General features: G+C 41.3%; 1 protein-coding gene across 3 annotated transcripts in view; it reads right to left on the bottom strand.

The window, feature by feature from the left end:
- Positions 1-14,320, bottom strand: part of RHOH (ras homolog family member H) — a 79,937-nt gene that overhangs the window by 24,970 nt on the left and 40,647 nt on the right. Inside the window, exon 1 of one of the 3 annotated variants that reach the window (XM_056551634.1) lies at positions 4,962-5,024. The exons of the other annotated variants lie outside the window; for them this stretch is intronic. The gene's annotated coding sequence lies outside the window, so the exon portion shown is untranslated. Of the gene's footprint in view, positions 1-4,961; positions 5,025-14,320 lie in introns of those variants that run through there. 3 annotated transcript variants of the gene reach the window in all.

Raw genomic sequence — 14,320 nt, 5'->3', positions numbered from 1 at the left:
CTGGTGCTGGTTATTTAGTTTAATGCCACAATGTCTGTTTGTGCAATATTCTGACTATGTCTGCTTGAGCATTTACCTTGTGTTTATCTTGTCATTTTATCTGGGTTTTTATCCATGGTTATATAGCATGCTTCTTGTATTTTAGTCTGTGTTACATTAGTTGGTTTTAGAATTATGTTTGTTCCTTCTGCTCTGTCTGTGTTCACACTGTGTCTGAGTTTTGTTTGTACCCTGGGCTCTGTATGTTATATTCCTGTTTGGTATATTGGAGTCTATTCAGACTCATCCTGTTCGAGTCTAGTGTTTCATGTATTATATTTCCGTTTCCTACTGGGTCAGCATTTTGTGGAGTGTGCCCGCTGGCCAGTAGCCTATTTGGCTTTATTATTAATGGCTATTCCTTTTGTGGAGTGGAGTGTCCAGTTTGTTTGTTCTGTGTCCCAGTGTGAACAGTGTCTTATGTTTATCAGTTTGCCTGTTTATATTCTGCCCTGTTAGTATTTGTATCCTGTTTGGTATATCTGGCTGTCTAGTAGTTTTCCGTTTCTGGCCTGTGACCGACTATGTATATTATATTATGTGTTTTTACGCCACTGCACTTTAGCGCAGGAAGGGACCGGCGCCCAGTTGTCAATCCATCGTTTAGGATGGATGGGCAAGTAGGCAGTGAGTCTTTTTAGGGTAAGTTAGGGCTCATTCTCCCTGTCCCCCAGTCGGTCATGACAAGTGTTCTACATTTTCAATGAAGTCTGAACATTACATCATTTGTTCTTCTCTATTTGGAAGCATATTAATACCATAAACTGTGTTCACACTAGAAATGCTACCCTATAATGGCATGCTTATATTCATTTATCATAAAAAAAATCTCATCATAAAAACTAGTCCTGCAAATTGTTCAAGCATTAAAGAGTACCTGTCATCAAACCCTATTTTTTAAACTAACTCCCAGCTTTAAAATGATGTGTATCTTATCTTTCCCCTTGCTCACATTGTGTGAGCTCCTGGCAGGAAAAATGGGCATTCCCCAGCAGGTGTGACGTCACTGAAGCCTGCGAGAAATGTGCCTCACCATGCCCCGCATGCACTTCCTGAGTTTGTTCTCCTACCAGGCCGGGAGGAGACCACATTAACTGTTTGACTTGCGGCAGGGAACAGAGCCACCTAGGGGCAGTTTTTTCAATCATATTAAAAACATATAAAGGTTGAGAATTTTAACAGCAAGTAAATAGCAAAGTGTCTTAGAATTACATAAGTAATTACAGAAGTGATAAGGAAAGCATAGCTCTGAGTGATATCTTTACCAGGGGACGCGGTTTGGGAGGGCCAATTTATCAGTTTAGAGTTATTGGCCAAATGGTTTGTTTTTAAAGATTGTAGTGCATGTCTGATTTGAAGATATTTATAAAATCGTCTTTCAAAAATGGATGGGATATGTGGAATCTGGATGAAAGTGTGGTGACCAGGTAAACCCAGCATAATCTCAATAGAAAAAATGCTCACACACACTATAAGACTGCAATAATTATCCTTTCTTTATGTATAATCTTCAATGTTACAAAAAATCAACAGTGTATAATAACCCAGAGTGTGTAAAAAATAGTCTGCAAGATGTTACCAGGAGATATAGCCGGCTTCTCAGACTGACATTTGCAGCCGCACAGTCATACTTTTTCATCCGTCTCCATTCACTGATGGTCAGGTGAGAACGCCTGCAATGTTTCAGAGGCAACACCTCCTTTGTCAAGCCTCAAAGGAGTTACCTCTGAAACAGTGGACCCTGTCGAATACCTTCTCCGCATTAAGCGTTAAAAGCAGAGAGGGCCCCTGACAGGCCTCCACACCTTTGGAGTTTAGATGCCACGATCAAAGTTGATCGCAGCGTCTAAACCGAAAGTAAATAATCCCGGCAGCTCAGCGGAGCTGATCGGGACCATTGCGGTAAAACCTCGATGTCTCCATCAGCTGAGAGGACGGCAGGAGGGCCCTTACCTGCCTAAATCAGTGATCTTCTGCTCCCAGCCTGCTATACAGGTTGGAGTAGCAGAGCACCAATGACACTGATCAATGCTATGATATGGCATAGCATTGATCAGTATATGCAAACAAAAGACTGCCTTTTGCAGCCCCCTATGGGGGCTTAAAAAAATAAATACAGTAAAAAAAAGTGTTAATAAAAGTTTATAAAAGTGAATTAACCCCTTCCTAATAAAAGTTTGAGTCCCCCCTTTTCCCATTTTTTTTTTAAATAAAATAATAAAATAAAAAATAATCATATGTGGTACCACCGTGTGCGTAAATGTCCAAACTAATAAAATATAAGGGTAGTTAAAGTTCAAGTTCAAAGTTCCAAACTGTGCATTTTTGGTCACTTCATATACAATAAAAAATTTATAAAAAGCAATCAAAAAGTCCAATCAAAACAAAAATGATACCGATAAAAACTACAGATCATGGTACAAAAAATAAGCCCTCATATAGCCCAATATGTGGAAAAAAAAGTTATAAACATTTTTAAACATTCTAATTTTGGTTGCCCAGGACGAAGGATCAAACTGGAACGTACGTTGGGGTCACTCCTGCTCCACATTTTGTACCGTTATTTCTTTGGTATGTATACTTTGCTTGTATTGATGTGTATCTGGGGTTAATACATAACTATTTTGTATACAAGTACTTGTTTATCCATAATACAGTGTGTATGCAGGTTGCAATGCTTTATGTGTGGTAGCAGGCAGTGATGCTTTTTTGTCTAGCCCCCGCTGTGGGAGTTTTTCCCTGCGTTTCCTATTTTTTTATACTGTTTTTAAAATGAACACAATAAAATACAATTTTTATTCTTAATTAAATGACTCCATAGTGTGTGGTTTTTCTATTGTTGTAGGAGGTCATATATGAAGCCCTAATTCAGAATACCCCTATTTTATTTATATATTTGTAGGCGTAGACCACATAAAAACTTTCTGTACACATATTTTTCATACTTGGCGCTGGTCTGCTGGAGGTGATAGGACTAAGACATATGATAGTTCCTTTAAAGTTGGTTTATTACATAAGTACACAACCAACGCGTTTCTGGTCCATACCGGACCCTTCGTCAGGCAGATGTATGACAGCAGTGTGAACAGCCAGGTAAAATTACACTTTGTACGCTCAAATAAATTTATGTTCAATTAGGTATTCATGAACAAAATACACAATGTGCGCAGTTACTGTCACTGCGCAAACTGCAGGAAAGACGTTTGATGACCATGAATAAAAAGAAGTTTAAAAACAGAGAAAGTTAAAAGACATCTTATGTAATATCAAACAGTATCTTCATAATCCTTGCGATGCATTGAAATTTAAGGTTGAAGAGGGCCATTTATTTCTAATTCTTGTATTCTTCATAAAATAAGTCTGGGGCATCTCGTTTTATCAGAACTATGTTCAGTGTTGTTCCTCTGTTATTCCTCCTGGCAATATAATGTTTAAACTCACTAACTACTGGGTGTTATCATTCTATTTCTCACTAGAGCATGACCCTTACAAACTTTGATACTGTGCTGATCATGGTGGGTGCAAGAAAGGGTGAAAAGCTCACACACATTCAATTCATACACCAGTTGGTCATGGAAGTCAGGCACAATATAATTTTTGCGCAAGTGATAAATTTAACACACCAACCAGTGCATCTGCTAACCTCGTCCCCTGGAAGTGCACAACAGAAAAAATGATGAAGCCAACAAGAAGATTGCACAAGGTTATATAATCAAGTCAATGCACAAAATAAAAACACACTGCATGCACAGTTTTGTAGGTGCATTCCAGTTGATAAAGTCCCCATTATGTGTACATACTTTACACTTCTCATGCCCCACCATGCTGAAAACTTAGAAATCCACATTAATGAAATTCTGAAAGAGTTATGAGAGATAGATAGATAGATAGATAGATAGATAGATGATAGATGGATAGATATGAGATAGATAGATAGATAGATAGATAGATAGATAGATGATAGATGATAGATGATAGATAGATAGATAGATAGATAGATAGATAGATAGATAGATAGATATGAGATAGATAGATAGATAGATAGATAATAGATAGATGGATAGATATGAGATAGATAGATAGATAGATAGATAGATAGATAGATGCTTGGGAAGGGCTGTAATTGGACGGCCGAAACGTCGCAAGACTTTGGGTGAATAAACTTCACAATTGTTTTTCACTACATCGGTGTGCTGCTGGAGTTTCTTTATTTTGGATGTTTACTTCAAGTCTCCGGACCAGAGCCTATACCAGCTGGCACCCGGCACCTGAGCAATTTCTAGTTGTGCTGCTTCTCCCACATCAACTGTAGATAGATAGGTAGATAGATAGATAGATAGATGATAGCTAGATAGATAGATAGATATAGATAGATAGATAGATGATAGATAGATAGATATATTAGATAGATAATGGATGGATAGAAAGATAGATATGAGATAGATAGATAGATAGATAGATAGATAGATAGAAAGAAATTGGAAATATCCGCAGCACACTGAGTGTGCTTCGGATATTTCCAATTTCTGCTTACACATGGATCCCTGACCCGGGTCTGGACTCTGCGTGCACCGAATTTTTTGTTTTTTTTGGGTGCTGCTCTCCTTCTACTATAGATAGATAGATAGATAGATAGATAGATATGAGATAGATAGATGATAGATAGATAGATCATCAATGCTCCCTGTTGGTTTACAGAGGAACTGGCAGTTCTACCTACAATGTTTTTTACAATGTGTTATTTATTCTGTCAGTAAGTGTGTGTTCACGCCACGATTTTGCTCTACAATTTTGGAATACGGTTTCGTTTTCAAAACCGTGTTCATTGACTTAACATTAAAAACCGTCTATGAGAAAAAAAAGCAATCTATGAGAACCGTGACTTTTGCACATGCGCAGATCGAGCCGAAAGCCACAACTACCTTCTGGAACATCCTATGAAACGCCCCTCCCTTCTTCCTCAAGCCCAGAGAGCTCATTTTTCTGCAGAGTCATCAAGTGATGTCATCAAGCAAAGCCACATGGCAAATCCCTCCCACGTCTGTTGGAATTTCAAAAGAACAACTGTAACTTTATTAAAATTTTGAAATATAAAAAAAAATTATTATTACATTTTCTTGAAGAAAACCGTATGCAACCGTATGTAACTGGACTAAAAATTTCCGTTTTTCGGTAATCTGGTTTTGTACATAAAACCGTATTCGGAAACTGTAGAGCAAAATCGTTGTGTGAACCCACCCTTAGTGGAGTTTTGTGTGTTTTCTTTTTCTTGATTTTTATTTTTGTTACACTGCAGTGTCATCTACATTTAAAGAACTGGATTTATATGCTGTCTTGTTACAAGAGTGCGACCTGTCTTCAGTTTCCACTTGATCAAGTAAAAAGAGAAAGGCTACCTTACTGTATTTGCTTTAACCCATTGTGTTGGTATTTTATTCTAAATATCGCCATCAAAGCACTTCAACTACCACCACGTATCACATGCTTATCAGGGAGGGTCCTAAGGTAACATCACATTGCCTGCGTAGCCCCACCTCTCAGACACCTTGCGCCAAACCACATGAGTGCAGGTGCACCTGCAGGTACCATTAAGCCCAAGACCGTCTGTAGCTCTGCCTGCTCATAACATCCCCCATAACTGTAGTTCCATCTGGGCTGCAACAGCGTTTTTTGTTTGTTTTTTGCACATTCCTCAAGAGAAATCCTTGTATCACTTGATCTTTGAATCAGAAAATGCAACAATGAACATATGCGACAAAACAGAAAAACTTAAAAAATGCATATAAATCACTTGCATATAAAGGACTGGACCAGGGTGAATCACTGGATGTCATATATTTGGATTTTTCCAAAGCATTTGATACAGTGCCAAATAAAAGATTGGTGCATAAAATGAGAAGGATTGGGCTGGGGGATAATGTGTGTAAGTGGGTATGTAACTGGCTCAGTGATAGGAAATGATTAATGTTAGGGTGATTATCAATGGTACTTATTCTGATTGGGTGACTGTTACTAGTGGGGTACCACAGGGGTCAGTCCTGGGTCCTATTCTATTTAATATATTCATTAATGACCTTGTAGAGGGGTTGAATAGTAAAGTAGCAATCTTTTCAGATGAAACTAAACTCTGTAAAGCGGTGAACACAATAGAGGACAGTGCACTGTTACAAATGAATCTGGATAGGTTGGAGATTTGGTCTGGGAAGTGGCAGATGAGGCTCAACACTGATGTAAGGTTATGCACATGGGGAGGAAAAATCCAGACTGGGATTATGTATTAAATGGGAGAACACTTGGGACGACTGACGTGGAAAAGGACTTAGGAGTCTTAGTCAATAGTAAATTTAGCTGTAGTGACCAGTGTCGGGCAGATTCTGCCAAGGCTAGTAAAATCATGAGGTACATCAATAGGGGTATAGATGCCCACGACAAGGAAATAATTCTACCGCTGTACAAATCACTAGTCAGACCACACATAGAATACTGTGTACAGTACTGGGCACCAGTGTACAAGAAAGATATAGTGGAGCTGGAGAGGGTTCAAAGACGGGCAACCAGGGTAATACGGGGAATGGGAGGACTACAGTACCCAGAAAGATTATCAGAATTAGGGTTATTTAGTTTAGAATAAGAAGGCTTAGGGGCGACCTAATAACTATGTATAAATATATCAGGGGACTGTACAGAGATCTCTCCCATGATCCATTTATACCCAGGACTGTATCTATAACAAGGGGGCATCCTCTACGTCTAGAGGAAAGAATGTTTCTACATCAGCACAGACGGGGGTTCTTTCCTGTAAGAGCAGTGAGACTGTGCAATTCTCTGCCAGAGGAGGTGGTCATGGTGAACTCTGTAAAAGAGTTCAAAAGGGGTCTGGATGCATTTTTGGAGAGTAATAACATTACAGGTTATGTATACTAGATTTATAGGGACAGAAGGTTGATCCTGTGATTTATTCTGATGCCATATTTGGAGTCAGGAAGGAATTTTTATCTCTAGTATGAGTTTTTTTTTACCTTCCTCTGGATCAACTCAGTAGGGACTCATTAGGGTTATAGGTTGTACTTGATGGACTCTGGTCTTTTTTAACCTTATGAACTATGTTACTAGGAGTGGTTAACTAGCTTATCTACTAAATGTTTAGTAAGAGCCTAAACAGACAGTACAATGCATACTGTATTCTCCGACAAGGCGTACTAAGAACTGTAATTCACTTTAGTTAATCCCATTATACAACACACATTATTAACCTGACACTTAATTTCCTGATAATACTTATTGTTATGTCTTATTTTCTTGACAAATGAAGCTTTATTTTTTACTGTTATCACACAGATTTTACATAGAATTCTACAAATTTTATTATAGGATAAAACATTTAATTCTTGCCTTTATAATGTAAAATATATTTTTTATTTCTTTTAGCTAGAATTTTTACTAGAATTCTTGTATGGAGCGCAGAGAGATTGGATGTTTTTGTGATCACTGATCTGTGCCGTAAAGGTCGCTTCCTCTTCCTAAAAACTGAAACTGTGAATTACAGTAATAGGTCATAACAGCTCGACCAAGCGTTCATGTTTGTTCAGTATGGGACAATACGACAAGCCACTCAGGCAGAACAAAAGATTGCACAGTTTATAATCAAAAACACGCCCAATCCTCGTGTCCCCCAATATCTACCGTCACGGAGCACAGAATTACTACCTGAAACCAGGGCCGGCTCCACCTATATGCAAAATAGGCAGCTGCCTAGTGTGCCCTCTTGCTGGGGGCCCTCCGCAAAAAAGCTATTTTTCCAGGTCCTGAAAGCCACAAAACTGTCACCTCAATAGTAAGGTGATTACATGAGGAGCGGGTTTGTTTCAGTGTGTCACCCCAATAGTAAGGTGATTACATGAGGAATGGGTTTGTTACAGTGTGTCGACCCAGTAGTAAGGTGATTACATGAAGAGGAGGTTTGTTACAGTGTGTCGCCCCAGTAGTAAGGTGATTACATGAGGAGGAGGTTTGTTACAGTGTGTCACCCCAGTAGTAAGGTGATTACATGAGGAGCGGGTTTGTTGCAGTGTGTCATCCCAGTAGTAAGGAGATTACATGAGGAGGAGATTTGTTACAGTGTGTCACCCCAGTAGTAATGAGATTGCATGAGGAGGAGGTTTGTTACAGTGTGTCACCCCAATAGTAAGATGATTACATGAGGAGCGGGTTTGTTACAGTAGTAAGGAGATTACATGAGGAGGAGGTTTGTTACAGTGTGTCACCTCAATAGTAAGGTGATTACATGAGCAGCGGGTTTGTTACAGTGTATCACCCCAATAGTAAGGTGATTACATGAGGAATGGGTTTGTTACAGTGTGCCGCCCCAGTAGTAAGGTGATTACATGAGGAGGAGGTTTGTTACAGTGTGTCACCCCAGTAGTAAGGTGATTACATGAGGAGCGAGTTTGTTGCAGTGTGTCACCCCAGTAGTAAGGAGATTACATGAGGAGGAGATTTGTTACAGTGTGTCACCCCAGTAGTAATGAGATTGCATGAGGAGGAGGTTTGTTACAGTGTGTCACCCCAATAGTAAGGTGATTACATGAGGAGCGGGTTTGTTACAGTAGTAAGGAGATTACATGAGGAGGAGGTTTGTTACAGTGTGTCACCTCAATAGTAAGGTGATTACATGAGCAGCGGGTTTGTTACAGTGTATCACCCCAATAGTAAGGTGATTACATGAGGAATTGGTTTGTTACAGTGTGCCGCCCCAGTAGTAAGGTGATTACATGAGGAGGAGGTTTGTTACAGTGTGTCACCCCAGTAGTAAGGTGATTACATGAGGAGCGAGTTTGTTGCAGTGTGTCACCCCAGTAGTAAGGAGATTACATGAGGAGGAGATTTGTTACAGTGTGTCACCCCAGTAGTAATGAGATTGCATGAGGAGGAGGTTTGTTACAGTGTGTCATCCCAATAGTAAGGTGATTACATGAGGAGCGGGTTTGTTACAGTAGTAAGGTGATTACATGAGGAGGATGTTTGTTACAGTGTGTCACCTCAATAGTAAGGTGATTACATGAGCAGCGGGTTTGTTACAGTGTATCATCCCAATAGTAAGGTGATTACATGAGGAATGGGTTTGTTACAGTGTGTCGCCCCAGTAGTAAGGTGATTACATGAGGAGGAGGTTTGTTACAGTGTGTCACCCCAGTAGTAAGGTGATTACATGAGGAGCGAATTTGTTGCAGTGTGTCACCCCAGTAGTAAGGAGATTACATGAGGAGGAGATTTGTTACAGTGTGTCACCCCAGTAGTAATGAGATTGAATGAGGAGGAGATTTGTTACAGTGTGTCAACACAATAGTAAGGTGATTACATGAGGAGCGGGTTTGTTACAGTGTGTCACCCCAGTAGTAAGGAGATTACATGAGGAGGAGATTTGTTACAGTGTGTCACCTCAATAGTAAGGTGATTACATGAGCAGCGGGTTTGTTACAGTGTATCACCCCAATAGTAAGGTGATTACATGAGGAACGGGTTTGTTACAGTGTGTCGCCCCAGTAGTAAGGTGATTACATGAGGAGGAGGTTTGTTACAGTGTGTCACCCCAGTAGTAAGGTGATTACATGAGGAGCGGGTTTGTTGCAGTGTGTCACCCCAGTAGTAAGGAGATTACATGAGGAGGAGATTTGTTACAGTGTGTCACCCCAGTAGTAATGAGATTGAATGAAGAGGAGATTTGTTACAGTGTGTCAACCCAATAGTAAGGTGATTACATGAGGAGCGGGTTTGTTACAGTGTGTCGCCCCAGTAGTAAGGTGATTACATGAGGAGGAGGTTTGTTACAGTGTGTCACCCCAGTAGTAAGGTGATTACATGAGGAGCGGGTTTGTTGCAGTGTGTCATCCCAGTAGTAAGGAGATTACATGAGGAGGAGATTTGTTACAGTGTGTCACCCCAGTAGTAATGAGATTGCATGAGGAGGAGGTTTGTTACAGTGTGTCACCTCAATAGTAAGGTGATTACATGAGCAGCGGGTTTGTTACAGTGTATCACCCCAATAGTAAGGTGATTACATGAGGAACGGGTTTGTTACAGTGTGTCGCCCCAGTAGTAAGGTGATTACATGAGGAGGAGGTTTGTTACAGTGTGTCACCCCAGTAGTAAGGTGATTACATGAGGAGCGGGTTTGTTGCAGTGTGTCACCCCAGTAGTAAGGAGATTACATGAGGAGGAGATTTGTTACAGTGTGTCACCCCAGTAGTAATGAGATTGAATGAGGAGGAGATTTGTTACAGTGTGTCACCCCAATAGTAAGGTGATTGCATGAGGAGCGGGTTTGTTACAGTAGTAAGGAGATTACATGAGGAGGAGGTTTGTTACAGTGTGTCACCTCAATAGTAAGGTGATTACATGAGCAGCGGGTTTGTTACAGTGTATCTCCCCAATAGTAAGGTGATTACATGAGGAACGGGTTTGTTACAGTGTGTCGCCCCAGTAGTAAGGTGATTACATAAGGAGTGGGTTTGTTGCAGTGTGTCACCACAGAAGTAAGGAGATTACATGAGGAGGAGATTTGTTACAGTGTGTCACCCCAGTAGTAATGAGATTGAATGAGGAGGAGATTTGTTACAGTGTGTCACCCCAATAGTAAGGTGATTACATGAGGAGCAGGTTTGTTACAGTAGTAAGGAGATTACATGAGGAGGAGGTTAGTTACAGTGTGTCACCTCAATAGTAAGGTGATTACATGAGGGACGGGTTTGTTACAGTGTGTCGCCCCAGTAGTAAGGAGATTACATGAGGAGGAGGTTTGTTACAGTGTGTCACCTCAATAGTAAGGTGATTACATGAGCAGCGGGTTTGTTACAGTGTGTCACCCCAATAGTAAGGTGATTACATGAGGAACGGGTTTGTTACAGTGTGTCACCCCAGTAGTAAGGAGATTACATGAGGAGGAGATTTGTTACAGTGTGTCACCCCAGTAGTAAGGAGATTACATGAGGAGGAGGTTTGTTACAGTGTGTCGCCCCAGTAGTAAGGTGATTACATGAGAAGGAGGTTTGTTACAGTGTGTCACCCCAGTAGTAAGTTGATTACATGAGGAGCGGGTTTGTTGCAGTGTGTCACCCCAGTGTTAAGGAGATTACATTAGGAGGAGATTTGTTACAGTGTGTCACCCCAGTAGTAATGAGATTGAATGAGGAGGAGATTTGTTACAGTGTGTCACCCCAATTGTAAGGTGATTACATGAGAAGCAGGTTTGTTACAGTAGTAAGGAGATTACATGAGGAGGAGGTTAGTTACAGTGTGTCACCTCAATAGTAAGGTAATTACATGAGCAGCGGGTTTGTTACAGTGTATCACCCCAATAGTAAGGTGATTACATGAGGGGCGGGTTTGTTACAGTGTGTCGCCCCAGTAGTAAGGAGATAACATGAGGAGGAGGTTTGTTACAGTGTGTCACCCCAGTAGTAAGGAGATTACATGAGGAGGAGGTTTGTTACAGTGTGTCAACCCAGTAGTAAGGAGATTACATGAGGAGGAGGTTTGTTACAGTGTGTCACCCCAGTAGTAAGGTGATTACATGAGAAGGGGGTTTGTTACAGTGTGTCACCCCAGTAGTAAGGAGATTACATGAGGAGGGGGTTTGTTACAGTGTGTCACCCCAGTAGTAAGGAGATTACATGAGGAGGAGGTTTGTTACAGTGTGTCACCCCAGTAGTAAGGTGATTACATGAGGAGGAGGTTTGTTACAGTGTGTCATCCCAGTAGTAAGGTGATTACATGAGGAGCGGGTTTGTTACAGTGTGTCACCCCAATAGTAAGGTGATTACATGAGAAGGGGGTTTGTTACAGTGTGTCACCCCAATAGTAAGGAGATTAAATGAGGAGGAGGTTTGTTAGAGTGTGTCAGCACAGTAGTAATGAGATTGCACGAGGAGGAGGTTTGTTACAGTGTGTCACCGCTGTAGTAAGGTGATGAGATGAGGAGGAGGTTTGTCACAGTGTGTCCCCCCAGAAGTGAGGAGATTACATGAGGAGCGGGTTTGTTACAGTGTGTCACCCCAGTAGTAAGGTGATTACATGAGAAGGGGTTTGTTACAGCGTGTCACCCCAATAGTAAGGTGATTACATGAGGAGCGGGTTTGTTATAGTGTGTCACCCCAGTAGTAAGGTGATTACATGAGAAGGGGTTTGTTACAGCGTGTCACCCCAATAGTAAGGTGATTACATGAGAAGGGGTTTGTTACAGCGTGTCACCCCAATAGTAAGGTGATTACATGAGGAGGGGCTTTGTTACAGTGTGTCACCCCAATAGTAAGGTGATTACATGAGGAACGGGTTTGTTGCAGTGTGTCACCCCAGTAGTAAAGTGATTACATGAGAAGGGGGTTTGTTACAGTGTGTCACCCCAGTAGTAAGGAGATTACATGAGGAGGAGGTTTGTTACAGTGTGTCACCCCAGTAGTAAGGTGGAAGGGGTGTCAATGGGAGGAGTCAAGGGGTGGCAAAAACCCTTGTACCAGCCCTGCATGAAATATCTGATATTGTTGTAGATCTGCTGACATTAAAGGGGTACTCCGGTGGAAAACATTTTTGTTTTTTAATCAACTGGTGCCAGAAAGTTAAACAGATTTGTAAATTATTTCTATTAAAAAATCCATTTTAGGAATTGTCCAGAGTAGGAGAAAATCTCCATAGAAAACATAAGCTGCTCTGGACAGTTCCTAAAATGGACAGAGATGTCAGCAGAGAGGACTGTGGTCATGATGTCAGCAGAGAGCTCTGTGTTACAAAAAGAAAATAATTTTCTCTGTAGTATTCAGCAGCTAATAAGTACTGGAAGGATTAAGATTTTTTTAATAGAACTAATTTACAAATCTGTTTAACTTTCTGGCACCAGTTGATTAAAAAAATGTTTTCCACCCCTTTAAAGGAAACTTGTAATCACCTTACTACTTCCCTCTCTGAAAGCAGCATAAAGTACACAAACTCTGATTCCAGCCGTCGGTCACTTATATGTGATATGCATTAGGTTTGCAGAGTTTACAGATTATAATTTGTCAATGCTGTGAACTTGAAGTCAGATGTACTAATAAATGCCAGGTTTCCCCGTGCACCCTCGTCTGATTAAGAGCCTATAGTACATGAATACACCAGACTCCTAGTTCACAGCACAGCATAGTGTGAGGAGCCTATAGTACATGAATACACCAGACTCCTAGTTCACAGCACAGCACAGTGTGAGGAGCCTATAGTACATGAACACACCAGACTTCTAGTTCACAGCACAGCACAGTGTGAGGAGCCTATAGTACATGCATACACCAGACTCCTAGTTCACACCACAGCACAGTGTGAGGAGCCTATAGTACATGAACACACCAGACTCCTAGTTCACAGCACAGCACAGTGTGAGGAGCCTATAGCAAATGAATACACCAGACTCCTAGTTCATAGCACAGCGCAGTGTGAGGAGCCTATAGTACATGAACACACCAGACTCCTAGTTCATAGCACAGCACAGTGTGAGGAGCCTATAGTACATGAACACACCAGACTCCTAGTTCATAGCACAGCACAGTGTGAGGAGCCTATAGTACATGAACACACCAGACTTCTAGTTCACAGCACAGCACAGTGTGAGGAGCCTATAGTACATGCATACACCAGATTCCTAGTTCACAGCACAGCACAGTGTGAGGAGCCTATAGTACATGAATACACCAGACTCCTAGTTCACAGCACAGCACAGTGTGAGGAGCCTATAGTACATGAACACACCAGACTCCTAGTTCACAGCACAGCACAGTGTGAGGAGCCTATAGCAAATGAATACACCAGACTCCTAGTTCATAGCACAGCGCAGTGTGAGGAGCCTATAGTACATGAACACACCAGACTTCTAGTTCACAGCACAGCACAGTGTGAGGAGCCTATAGTACATGCATACACCAGATTCCTAGTTCACAGCACAGCACAGTGTGAGGAGCCTATAGTACATGAATACACCAGACTCCTAATTCACAGCACAGCACAGTGTGAGGAGCCTATAGCACATGAACACACCAGACTCCTAGTTCACAGCACAGCACAGTGTGAGGAGCCTATAGCAAATGAATACACCAGACTCCCCAGACTCCTAGTTCATAGCACAGCACAGTGTGAGGAGCCTATAGTACATGAATACACCAGACTCCTAGTTCACAGCACAGCACAGTGTGAGGAGCCTATAGTACATGAACACACCAGACTCCTGGTTCACAGCACAGCACAGTGTGAGGAGCCTATAGTA

Source organism: Hyla sarda, chromosome 1 (assembly GCF_029499605.1).
Source record: "Hyla sarda isolate aHylSar1 chromosome 1, aHylSar1.hap1, whole genome shotgun sequence".
Lineage (NCBI taxonomy): Eukaryota > Metazoa > Chordata > Amphibia > Anura > Hylidae > Hyla > Hyla sarda.
Note: the sequence above shows the minus strand (reverse complement) of the source record. Positions and strands in the feature narration are given on the sequence as shown.